The sequence below is a fragment of the Mus musculus genome, chromosome 2 (assembly GCF_000001635.26).
Source record: "Mus musculus strain C57BL/6J chromosome 2, GRCm38.p6 C57BL/6J".
Taxonomy (NCBI): domain Eukaryota; kingdom Metazoa; phylum Chordata; class Mammalia; order Rodentia; family Muridae; genus Mus; species Mus musculus.
Genome location: NC_000068.7, coordinates 41,981,736 through 41,993,976, shown reverse-complemented (window position 1 = coordinate 41,993,976; position 12,241 = coordinate 41,981,736). Strand labels below are relative to the sequence as shown.

General features: G+C 38.2%; 1 protein-coding gene and 1 pseudogene across 10 annotated transcripts in view; both read left to right on the top strand.

The window, feature by feature from the left end:
* Lrp1b (low density lipoprotein-related protein 1B) overlaps nt 1–12,241 on the top strand; it is a 2,058,309-nt gene that overhangs the window by 659,622 nt on the left and 1,386,446 nt on the right. The window lies entirely within an intron of this gene.
* Nucleotides 5,111–8,004, top strand: Gm13461 (predicted gene 13461; annotated as a pseudogene).

Here is a 12,241-nt window from a genome sequence, read left to right as displayed (position 1 = left end):
ATTGGTTATTAAATGCTAGAGATACACAGCCTAGGTCATCAGAATTTTGGAATGATATAGAAGAAAAAATACACCCAGTTTCAAGGAACATGAAAATTTTCATTAGCTAGCAAACATCACAAAATCTATTAGAGTTATATGTTTTCATTCTCAAGAATGTTAAGTTTAGAACAGAAAATGTCTCCCTGCTCCTTTTTTTTCCCACGTTCATTATTGCTGCATATTCATTATATCTCATTATGGGTTTTATACAAATAAAGATAGTTTTAAATTATTTAGTTATTATCTTTGAGTGTGTGTGAATGTTTGCATCTGTTTGTGTGTATAGTGTTTGTGTTATGGGTATCGTTTTGTGTGTGTGTTTAGATATATGTATATATGAGTGCATGCATCTTTGTGTGCATGTGCATGTGTCTCTCTGTGTGTGTCTGTGTCCATGTGGTATGTGTGCATGGAATTGTCATGGTGCAATTGCACCTGTTATATATGTTCCAGATATTGACCACATGTATCCAGGCTTTTGAAGCAAGTAAATTACCTGCTTAGCTAATTCACTGGACTCAGAAAGATTTTTTTTAATAAATATCTTATAAATTTCGACCATATTTATTTTCCATTTTATTCTTCTATTTCCTGTTTCTCATTATTACCATTTATTCTCAATAAGCCTCAATTCCATTTTCATTTCATAGATAGATAGATGATAGATAGATAGATAGATAGATAGATAGATAGATAGATAGATAGATAAATGTAATCTTGTGAATTTATACAAAATTCTAGAGTCAACTAATCAGAAAACATGCTCTTTGCCAGAGTCTGATTTACTTTGTTTGATAGGATGATTTCCAGTGCCATTCATTTTCTTACAAGACAATGTAGTTTTATTGTTCTCCATTGATAAATACAACTCCCCTTTGTATATATACTCCATTTTCATCTGTTAAGTACACATTTATGTGATATAAATATATACAATATATAAGGACTTCATGGGGAATTTCATGAGAGTTACTTGCCCCCTTTACAAGGCAAAATAGCATTCCGTGTATTATAGGGTCAGTGTGTGTATTGTGCCTCTCTGATGCAAAGGGCTTGGTGAGAATGCTGTTGTGAAGATTCTGCATTGCCATTTGAAGATGTGTAAACACAGGCTTCGTGTTGCCTGTTACCTCGCTCCATGATTTTTCTATGCAGTTTTAACTAATGGCAATAAGCTTTTTCATCTGAAGGCTAATAGCCGTTAGAAATGTAAGTATAGTAGACTGTTTCATTCCTGCTCATCTCAGACACTTTAATTGCATAGGTAATTAACACTTCTGTTGTTCTTCTCTACGGTTTGTTCCACTTGAAATATTTATTAGCATCCTCCACTATAAGGAACAGATAGCATGTCACTACTACTGGTGACAGAAGGCAGATTCAAGCATGTGCCACTAATTAAATTGAAACTTCAAATTGTAAATAGAGCTTTTATAACTAATGATGAACGACTACTACCACAAAACAACATTTAGTTTTATATTCAAGAGTTACAAGTTCTGATTTTAATATACTGCATTAAATCACAGTGAAATAGATTAACAAAGATCTGCTATTACATTAACAATGTCTGCCATTCCAAAGGAAATGATAGTGCCTTAGGTTTTTTGTTTTTTTGTTTTTGGTTTTGGTTTTGGTTTTTTTTTTTTCTGACCTTTTTTCAAGTCTAAAGTAGACAGAGTTTATCTCACTGACAAATGACTAAGGATTTTTTTTAAATTTGCTGCTTTATTTATTTATATTTCAAAAGTTGTTCCCCCTCCTGGTCTTCCCTGTGCAACCACGCCATCCCTTTCTCCATTCCCTTTGCCCCTTAGAGGGTGCTCCTATACCCTCCTACCCACTCCTGCCTCACCCGTTTAAAAATCTCTATTCTGGGGCGTCAAGCCTCCACAGGATCAAGGGCCTCCACTCCCACTGATGACAGATAAGGCAATCCTCTGCTGCATATGTAGCTGGAGCCATAGTTGGTGGTCTATTCCCAGGGAGCTCTGAGGGGTTCAGTTAGTTGATATTGTTCTTCCTATGGGGTCCCAATCATCTTCAGCTACTTCAGTCTTCAGTCTTTCCCTAACTCTTTTTTTAATCAACTTTCAAATGTTATTCCCTTCCCCGGTTCCCCACCCCGAAACCCCATATCCCATGCCCTTTCCCCTTGCTTCTATGAAGATGTTCCCTGCCCCCAACTCCCCCCTCTCTGTCTTGGCATTCCCCTACACTGGGGTGTTGAGTCTTCATAGCACTGACGGCCTCTTCTCCCATTGATGCCCAACAAGGCTATCCTCTGCTACATATGCTACTAGAGCCATGGGTTCCTCCATATGTACTCTTTGGTTGGTGGTTTTGTCCCTGGGGGCTCTGTGGGTTCTAGTTAGTTAATATTGTTCTTCCTATGGAGTTGCAAATTCTTTCAGCTCCTTTCTCTAATTCCTCCATTGGGGACCCTGTGTTATCTGTGAGCATCCACCCCTATCGTCGTTTGGGGAATCTGGGCTCAGCCCAGTAGTTGGCTGTGAGTATTATCTGCATCTGTTTTAGATGCACGAGGAGTCTTTCAGGCTCCTCTCTGGAAACACTTCTTGGCATCAGCAATAGTATTAGAGTTTGGTGTATGTAAATGGGATAGATCCCAAGGTGGAGTGCCCTCTAGATGTCCTTTACTTCAGTCTCTGCTCCATTTTTTGTCCCTATGTTTCCTTTTTTTAAATTAGGTACTTTCTTCATTCACATCTCCAGTGCTATCCCCTATGTTTCCTTAGACAGGAACAATTCTGGGGTAAAAATTTTGAGATGGGTGAGTGAGCCCATCAACTGAGGGGCTGAGGCTATCTACTAGAGGTGGTCTCTTCAGGTCTCTCTCCCCTCTTTTGGGGATTTCAGCTAATATGACTAAGGATTTTTGTTTTGAGTGCGGTTTGAAATGATGCAGTCCTCACATAGCTATGGCAAGATGAGTTTTTCACACACAAAACTTTGCTTAGAAGTCTGAGAATCATTGCTGAGTTCCAAGTCACTGCAAAGTTGTTCATGAAGAAATTGATCTGTATATGGATCTGAGAGTAGTTTTATACACTATAGCTCATAGGATGACAAGGTAAGCTTGGACAAGCATACTGTATCTGCATGGTTAGAGCATTTAGAGACTCTACATAAGGCCTATGTGGATATTTTCTTTTCTTTTTCTTTTTTTTTTTTTTTTTTTTTACAGACTGTTAATGATTTTGAGAATCTCAAAGTTTGGTAGAGAGAATGGCAGGATTGACAAGGTGTTAAGGGGAGATGTTGAGAGACTGAGTATGTTCAAAATGCACTGTGAAAATCTCAAGAAATTAACAAATATATTTTGTGGCTTTTTATGGTTGCATGCAAATGACATCTGAAAAATAGTCTCATGTCTCTAGCTGCATATGTAGCAGAAGATGGCCTAGTCGGCCATCACTGGGAAAACAGGCCCCTTGGTATTGCAAACTTTATATGCCCCAGAACAGGGGAACACCAGGGCCAAGAAGTGGGAGTGGGTGGGTAGAAGAGCGGAGTGGGGGAGGGGATGCTATGGGGAACTTTCAGTATAGCATTTGAAATGTAAATGAAGAAAATACCTAATAAAAATTGGGAAAAAATTACAAGCAATATTATTTAGAGGTTTTGATTAGTACATAATCCCATTGCATTGGCTCCTCTGTAGCTAAAAAGATATACATGACTGAAATTTTTGGTTGAAGAATTGTAGAATTCTATATTACTATAGAATTATAGTAAGCCTGAACAGTATGTACTGAAGAGTGTTAATGGATTACTTTACAAAACAAGGAAGCACAGTGAAATAACTTTTAATCATTAGAGTTCTGAAGCCCATGTTTCATTGTCAGTATTTCACAAGCACATCACCTATTTTAAAATTCTCAAATGTGATTCACACATACTCTAATGAGCAAGTATGTCTATTATCACAAAGCTAGATGTCAAAAGGTATCTTTACTCTCCTGTCTAGGCTACTCTGAGTAGGTTCATACTAGATGCATAGCAATGCTTATGGCATGTTGGCTCAGTCATGAAAGGTCAAGCATGATAGTTCCTAATCATTTGGTAGTTCTAATTGTAGGCTTCAGTCAACTTGTCTATCAACAGATGAAAGGATAAAGAAAATATAGCATGTATAATACAGTGTGTATAAACAATAGAATTCCATTAAGTCTCTTCTCTCTCTCTCTGATATGCACACATACACACATACACACACACAAAGTAAGAAATGTGTGGAAAAAATAAGTCAGCTTATCACAACTGCCCTCTGAAAGACCCAACAAGCACCTGAAAGAGTCAGATGCACTTATTTATTTGCATCCAACCAATGGACAGAAGCATCAGTTGACCCCTGTTGTTGAATTAGGGAAGGCTGAAAGAGGGTGAGGAGAAGGGCAATCCTGAAGGAAGACCAGCAGTCTCAATTAATCTAGACCCCTGAGATCTCTTAAACACTGGACCACCAGACAGCATACACCAGCTGATATGCGGCCCCCAACACAAATACAGTAGAGGAGTTCTAGGTCTGGGTTCATTCAGAGATGATGCACCTAACCATCAAGAGACTAGAGGCCCCAGGAAGTTTAGAGGTCAGGTGGGGTTGGGAGTGGGGACATACACGTGGAAACAGGTGTGAGCTCCCAACTCACCAGCAAGAAAGATGCCACAGTAGGATCCTTCTGCACACGTTTATTGAGAGAGCATTGACTGCATAGGCGAAAGACCCTGAGCCCAGAAATGGTGCTGCTTATATAGGCCTTGGAGTGACATGTCCATACCTGATTGGTCATGCTACCAGTACCTCATTAATATGCGTCAGGCCAGGCAGTGACTCGGCAAAAAAACTCTTATGCACATGCACACATTGGTTGTTTACCCATAATCATGGGCGGTGGCCAGTGGTAGCCAGCACCAGCGCCATCTTGTACTGGCGTTTGGAGCTTCCCACTGACAGGGGTTGGGGAGGAGGTATAGGATGTGGAACAGTCAGAGGGTGGATTGGGGTGGGGAGGAATAAAATGTGGACTATAAAAAGTAAAAATAAGACAGGCGTGGAGACTCTTCTGGAAGGATCCGCTGCGATGGCCGCCCAGGGAGAGCCGCAGGTCCAGTTCAAGCTCGTCCTGGTGGGCGACGGCAGCACCAGGAAGACAACCTTCGTGAAGCGCCACTTGACGGGCGAGTTTGAGAAGAAGTATGTAGCCCAAAACCTAGGATACCCAAGATATATGATACAATTTCCTAAACACATGAAACTCAAGAAAAATGAAGACTGAAGTGTGGACACTATGCCCCTCCTTAGAAGTGGGAACAAAACACCCTTGGAAGGAGTTACAGAGACAAAGTTTGGAGCTGAGATGAAAGGATGGACCATGTAGAGACTGCCATATCCAGGGATCCACCCCATAATCAGCATCCAAACGCTGACACCATTGCATACACTAGCAAGATTTTATCGAAAGGACCCAGATGTAGCTGTCTCTTGTGAGACTATGCCGGGGCCTAGCAAACACAGAAGTGGATGCTCACAGTCAGCTAATGGATGGATCACAGGGCTCCCAATGGAGGAGCTAGAGAAAGTACCCAAGGAGCTAAAGGGATCTGCAACCCTATAGGTGGATCAACATTATGAACTAACCAGTACCCCGGAGCTCTTGACTCTAGCTGCATATGTATCAAAAGATGGCCTAGTCGGCCATCACTGGAAAGAGAGGCCCATTGGACACGCAAACTTTATATGCCCCAGAACAGGGGAACGCAAGGGCCAAAAAGGGGGAGTGGGCGGGTAGGGGAGTGGGGGTGGGTGGGTATGGGGGACTTTTGGTATAGCATTGGAAATGTAAATGAGCTAAATACCTAATAAAAAAAATTAAAAAAAAATTAAAGATAAAAAAAAAAAAGTATGTAGCCACCCTGGGCGTGGAGGTACACCCGCTCCTCTTCCATACTAACAGAGGACCCATCAAGTTCAACGTGTGGGACACAGCCGGCCAGGAGAAGTTCGGGGGCCTGCGCGATGGCTACTACATCCAAGCCCAGTGTGCCATTATAATGTTTGATGTAACCTCAAGAGTTACTTACAAGAATGTACCTAACTGGCATAGAGATCTGGTACAAGTGTGTGAAAACATCCCCATTGTATTGTGTGGCAACAAAGTGGATATTAAAGACAGGAAAGTGAAGGCAAAATCTATTGTCTTCCACCGGAAGAAGAATCTTCAGTACTATGACATTTCTGCCAAAAGTAACTACAACTTTGAAAAGCCTTTCCTCTGGCTTGCCAGAAAGCTCATTGGAGATCCTAACTTGGAGTTTGTTGCCATGCCTGCTCTTGCCCCACCTGAGGTGGTCATGGACCCAGCTTTGGCAGCACAGTACGAGCATGATTTAGAGGTTGCTCAGACGACTGCTCTCCCAGATGAGGATGATGACCTGTGAGAAAGTGAAGCTGGAGCCCTGCGTCAGAAGTCTAGTTTTATAGGCAACTGTCCTGTGATGTCAGCGGTGCAGCGCGTGTGCCACCTTATTTAGCTAAGCAGATCGTGTACTTCATTGGGATGCTGAAGGAGATGAATGGGCTTCGAGTGAATGTGGCAGTTAAACATACCTTCATTTTTTGGACTTGCATATTTAGCTGTTTGAACAGAGTTGTTTCCTTTCTGAATTTCAAAGATAAGACTGCTGCAGTCCCATCGCAATATCCAGTGGGGAAATCTTGTTTGTTACTGTCATTCCCATTCTTTTCGTTTAGAATCAGAATAAAGTTGTATTTCAAATAATCTAAACAAGTGAATCATCCCTTGCTTATTAAAGCCACTAACACGAGGGAGCTTGTGCCATATTATAGTTTAAAATGCTTCTGCTATTACCTGAGGTCTATTCAGTTTATGTTCTCCTTGTGCCTACCTTCATAAACATTTAGATTGTCTGTGACTCAGCTAGGATGATATCTGCCCTACCTGCATTTAGCCAGGTAGTTTAACCTACGAGAAGACTTTGTGTAAAACTAAAGATTTAAGTATGTACGCATCAGATGTTTAAGGATTGCAGTTGACAATTTCTGTAACCTAGGCCTTCAGAAGTTAGAACTGCAGTTGACAGACAGAAGCTTGATGGTTTTCTGAGATGGACTACATTTCTTCATTTCCATGTCTAATGTTGGTTCTCTAAGATGTCCTCTGCTTTCAAATATTGGCTCCTATATTGAGTGGTAGTCTCAGGAGGTAGAGGCAGGAGGATCTCTTGAGTTTGCCCCCAACCTTAGTCTACAGAGCAAGTTCCAGGACTGAGAGACCCGTCTCAAAAAATTCATGGTAGGCTGTTACAATATTACAGCAGCTGATCTTTTTTTTCTCCCATAGGGTTTATATAGGTTGTGCAGGAGAGGAAATGCTAGGGCTACTGCCGCTGAGGAGTAGGGTGGGCTTCTCTGATGTGATAGTGTTAGTTGAGACTTAGGTGTGTGATCCCGGCACAACTGTGTTGCTCAGATGTATTTACAGCAAGCCATTCTGTGTGCTCTGCTGGTCCAGTCTAACAAAGTTCCTAGAAGGGTGGATACCTTCACATAGTTGTTGGTGTTTGTTTTGTTTTTTTTTTTCTCCCCAAAGAAGGTAGATGACTTAAATACAGTGGGGAAGGTGGAAGGAACTCATACTGTGCACTAGCTTCAGCAGACTGATTGCAAGACTCAAATTTGATGTATGTGCTATGCTATGATCAGGTGAAGACCCTCTCCCCTGACTGGGATGAAACCTCATTTAGATGTCTTAAATTAATACATTGTGTGTAAACCTGGTATAGAATGTAGAACCTTTATGACTTTCTGATTTTTGTAACAGTTAAATGTGGGAGCTGCTTACATGTGTTTAACCAGAGTGCAGAGATTTACATTATTTATTGGAAGAACTTAAATATATATCATTTCTGCTTTGCCTCAAAAAAAAAGTAAAAATAAAACAAAAATATTTAAAATAAATAAAATAAAATAAGAAAGACAAACATTACCTATGTTTTCATTTGATAACTATAGACTTAAAACATCTATATACATCTGTCTATGCATATAAATCATGACAAGACAAAGCATTAGATGGGAAGTGTAAAGTGATTAATGGAGAACTTGAAAAAATGAAACAGTAGGTTAAACAGAGTAAAGCATTTATTATGCTTGTTTTGATTGACATCATTAGTCATGGTAAGATTCATAGATGTACTTCTATGCTGCATTAGTGGAAAAGTGTGTCTTGGTTTTCTTTTGTTGTAATAGAATACTCCAATCAAAAATATCTTTAGGAGGAAAGTATTTATGTCATATTACCATCCATAATGAAGGGAAGTTAGGGCAAGATTCTAAAGCAGAAGGCTGGAGTTAGGAACTCAATCTATGGAAGAATGTTGCTTACTGGCTTTCTCCTCATGGCTGGCTCAGCCTACTTTTTGACTTAACCAGTTACCAAGGAATGACATAGTCCACACTGATCCAGGTAACACTTATAGAGTTACCTACAGATAAACCTGTACAGATATTTTCTCAGTTCAGGTTTCTCTTCACAATTAACTCTAGAGTTTGCTATGTTGACAAGACAAAAGAAAGCAAAGCCAGACGCAGGGATGACTTCATATGCATTTCCTTCCAATTTTGAGGACAAAAAATGGAGGAAGCATCAAAGACAAACATACCAATAAAAATCCTGCTATTTAAAAATGTATGTGAAAACTAGTCATTTTAACGATTTGTTTAGGTCTGCAAGTACTGATGTCATACAGGCCAAATATGTATGAAGCCATGAGCCCAATTTTCATCATCACACACAGAAGAAACTATTTTGAAATTCTTTTGATTCAATGAATGTGACACTGTCTAATATGTTAGTCATTAGAGGCATTTAGGTGATACACAGTTGAAACATGGCTAGTAAAAACAATGAAGAGATGTTAAAACTTTACTCCATTTAATTATCATATATTTGTTTTCAATAATTAAAATCAAATCTAATTTTAAATCAGCTACAAGTAACTAGTAATTTCCACATTTGCCAGAAGACATTGTCATCTGTATCCATTTCAGAAATCTGTGACATGATTTCTAGTGTTCCTGGTCCACTGTAATATTAAATGAGCACATTATTGATTTTTAGGAACATATATTTTGTGAGATTCTTGAAACCACTTTTGTACCTGAAGCCCCAGTGTTATTGCAAACAAATTGCAGCTAGCTTAGTCACTGATTTAATTGTCTTAAGGTTTTGGGTGATTGGAATTCATACTTTCAAAATACTGTGTAGGGTTAGGGCTATTTCTAAAGACATGTGGCCAGAACAGAGCCTGTGCAGGTTTGTTTCATAGAGTCTTTTCTCTTATGCCCTACTTTTACAGAGATCAAGACAGCAGCCAGAATGAGAAACTAAGGGATATAATAAATAATGCCCTGCCAGAATATTTGTAAATATTTAACATTGCTTAATGCTCTATCAACCCACACTAGACACTAGTGAGTTAAAATGATTAAGATGTCACCCTCACTATTGAGGAACTTACAATCTTTAAGTGTCACAATCCTGTAAATAACCCAATTTATTTCCCAAGGCAGGCTTAATTAACATTGGGCCCCTGTAAAATCCATCTACAAAGAATATGAATTTGCCAGCAAGCAAAGATTATTCATCACACAATAGCTTTCTGTTGAACATCCTGGTCCCTATGACTATTATTAACTTATTAGATACTATTTGAAGTTGGCAAAAATCCAGTGGTATAAACTGTTCCAAGGTAGCCTTGAGAGCTAATGTACACCTGAAAAAATTTACATTTTAATCTATCCTGTATTCACTTGAAAAGAAGTACTTAACAGTAACATCATCCAGAATGCCTAATTATATCCAACAACATTTATTTTTATTTATCTTTTATTTTTTTTATTTTATTCATCTTTTTGTTTTGAAGGTTTTAGTATGGCAAAGTTTGCCACTAACCCAGTCTCTATTCTGTATCTTACTACCGCTAGCATTCCCAGTAATGCTATTATTCGTGTTACTAGGTTTTCTCCTTGTAGTAGAAGATTGACATTATGTTGCTACTTCAGGATATTGTATTATAGAAGAGACATGATGTAGAGATCACACATTGTTAGGAATGAAACGGATACAGCCAGCAGAGACTGTATTCTTGCATGTGGTGGGTCATACACATTGAACAAGGGCTTCAATACTACTAATAAAGCCAGAATCTAATTGGAAGTTGTCACTACATTTAACACAGTTGCTGTATCATTATATTAATAATCAATAGTACCTATGCAATTAAATAAAATACTAGCAATCTCTAGTTAAATTTCAGTCACTGTATGCATCAAATATCGAGAAAATTGTAGAGCAACCAAATTAATAGGTTAACTGCTTATTCTAACTAAAGGGCAAACATATATGTGTATTATACAAACAGATGAATGTTATTTGCTCATATAATGAGAGGATGTATTGGTTCTGAGGTAAAAATAAAAAAAAATCTCTGTGAATTCAAATAAAGCATTGGTGAGGTCCAACCCTTTTGACAGTATTTCTAAAGTGCAGAGAACTCTAAAAATTTTAAATGTTGATTTTCATAATAAGTTGAGTGTAATTAGAGCTTCATGCCATTGAACCTGCTAGGCCCTATGTGTTGTAGCTTTAAGTAATTCTTCTAAATGATTTTTTTTTTTACAGACTAAAATTTTTCTTAATGCTTTTAGCTACATCTACTGATAATCTATGAACTATACCATTTCTGTAACATATAATACTATTTTATAAGAACCTGATGATTTCTGAGGTTTTAATTATGTTACATTATATGGATGAAAATAAATTGGAGGCTAAGGTACAGATAATAATGAAAAAAGCCAATACCTCACCCTTGGGATAGTCTCCACTTAAGTTTTGTGTCAACATCTTGGAATATAAGGCTTGATCAAACACAGTTAACCTATTTATGTTCTCCTAGAAAGGAATCCTGGAAATAATGTCTCCTTCCACATTGCATTGCTTTAGAGTTGTGGACTCACAGATTATTTTGAGAGAATGTTTGTTATTATGCTAAGATACAGATAATTCTAAAATGAATTCTTCAGATAGGATCTTTGACTTAAGATTTTCCTTGGTGCTGGTCTAGCAGTGATGTTGGACTGTCATTTGAGCAGGCACCCACTTCTGCAGCACCTTTTCACAGCATTTGACAGATGGTGGAATGAGACAAAGGTTGCTGAAAGGCTTTTCTCAGAGTCCGCCAGTTGGTGGATGCTCTAGCCAAGCATCTGACACCAGGTCTGTTGCTATTTTTACTGAACCATAAGTCTGAGAATATGTTGCAGGTACATCTGAAATTGTTCACAAATGGTACCTTGTATTATGTCACTCTGTTCAAAGCATAATTTCCTCAGTGGCTTTCTGTAAGCATCCTAAATATACCCCATATGGTTGCTAATTATGGTGTATAGCCTCATTTGTGTAGAGTACCACTGTCATGATTTTAAGGGCAAATATTACAGAAAATCATGTTACCAGGAAAAAAAAACCAACTGTAAAAACAACCTTAATAATAAAAGTTGTATATCTTTCCTCCTTCAATTAATTTGGATTAATCACTAGCTTCAAAGTTTAAGATGACTTAATTGTATTGTAACAGTTGAAACATAAGCCAGAATTGATGCCAAGTATGTGCCTGGACACTGGAAGCTATTAACACGGAAACAGTGCACTATTTTTTCCTCATTGTATACTGTGACATCTCTGCCACTCAATTCATGTAATTAATTTGGCCTTAAATTTTAATCTCTAGATTTTTATACTATGGGACATAAATAAACATATGATTTTACATATTTATGGTATTTATTTCTGCATTAATAAATACACATATAAAATGACTATAAAATCACCAAAATAAAAGTAACAAGTTTTATTGAGAAGGGACCACTTCTCTTTGACCAAAAATAAAAGGTTTAAGTGTACTCTTGTAAATTGCGCCTTTGCCAAAAACAGATTTTTAAGAGTGTTATCCTTTTTGTATGTGTGAATGCATGATAGGGTACACTCATGTGTATATGAGTGCTCTCACATGGATGCCTAAGTGTGTGTGTATGTATGTATACATCAGACATTGACATTGAATGCCTTCTTTAATCAGTTTCTTTGTATTT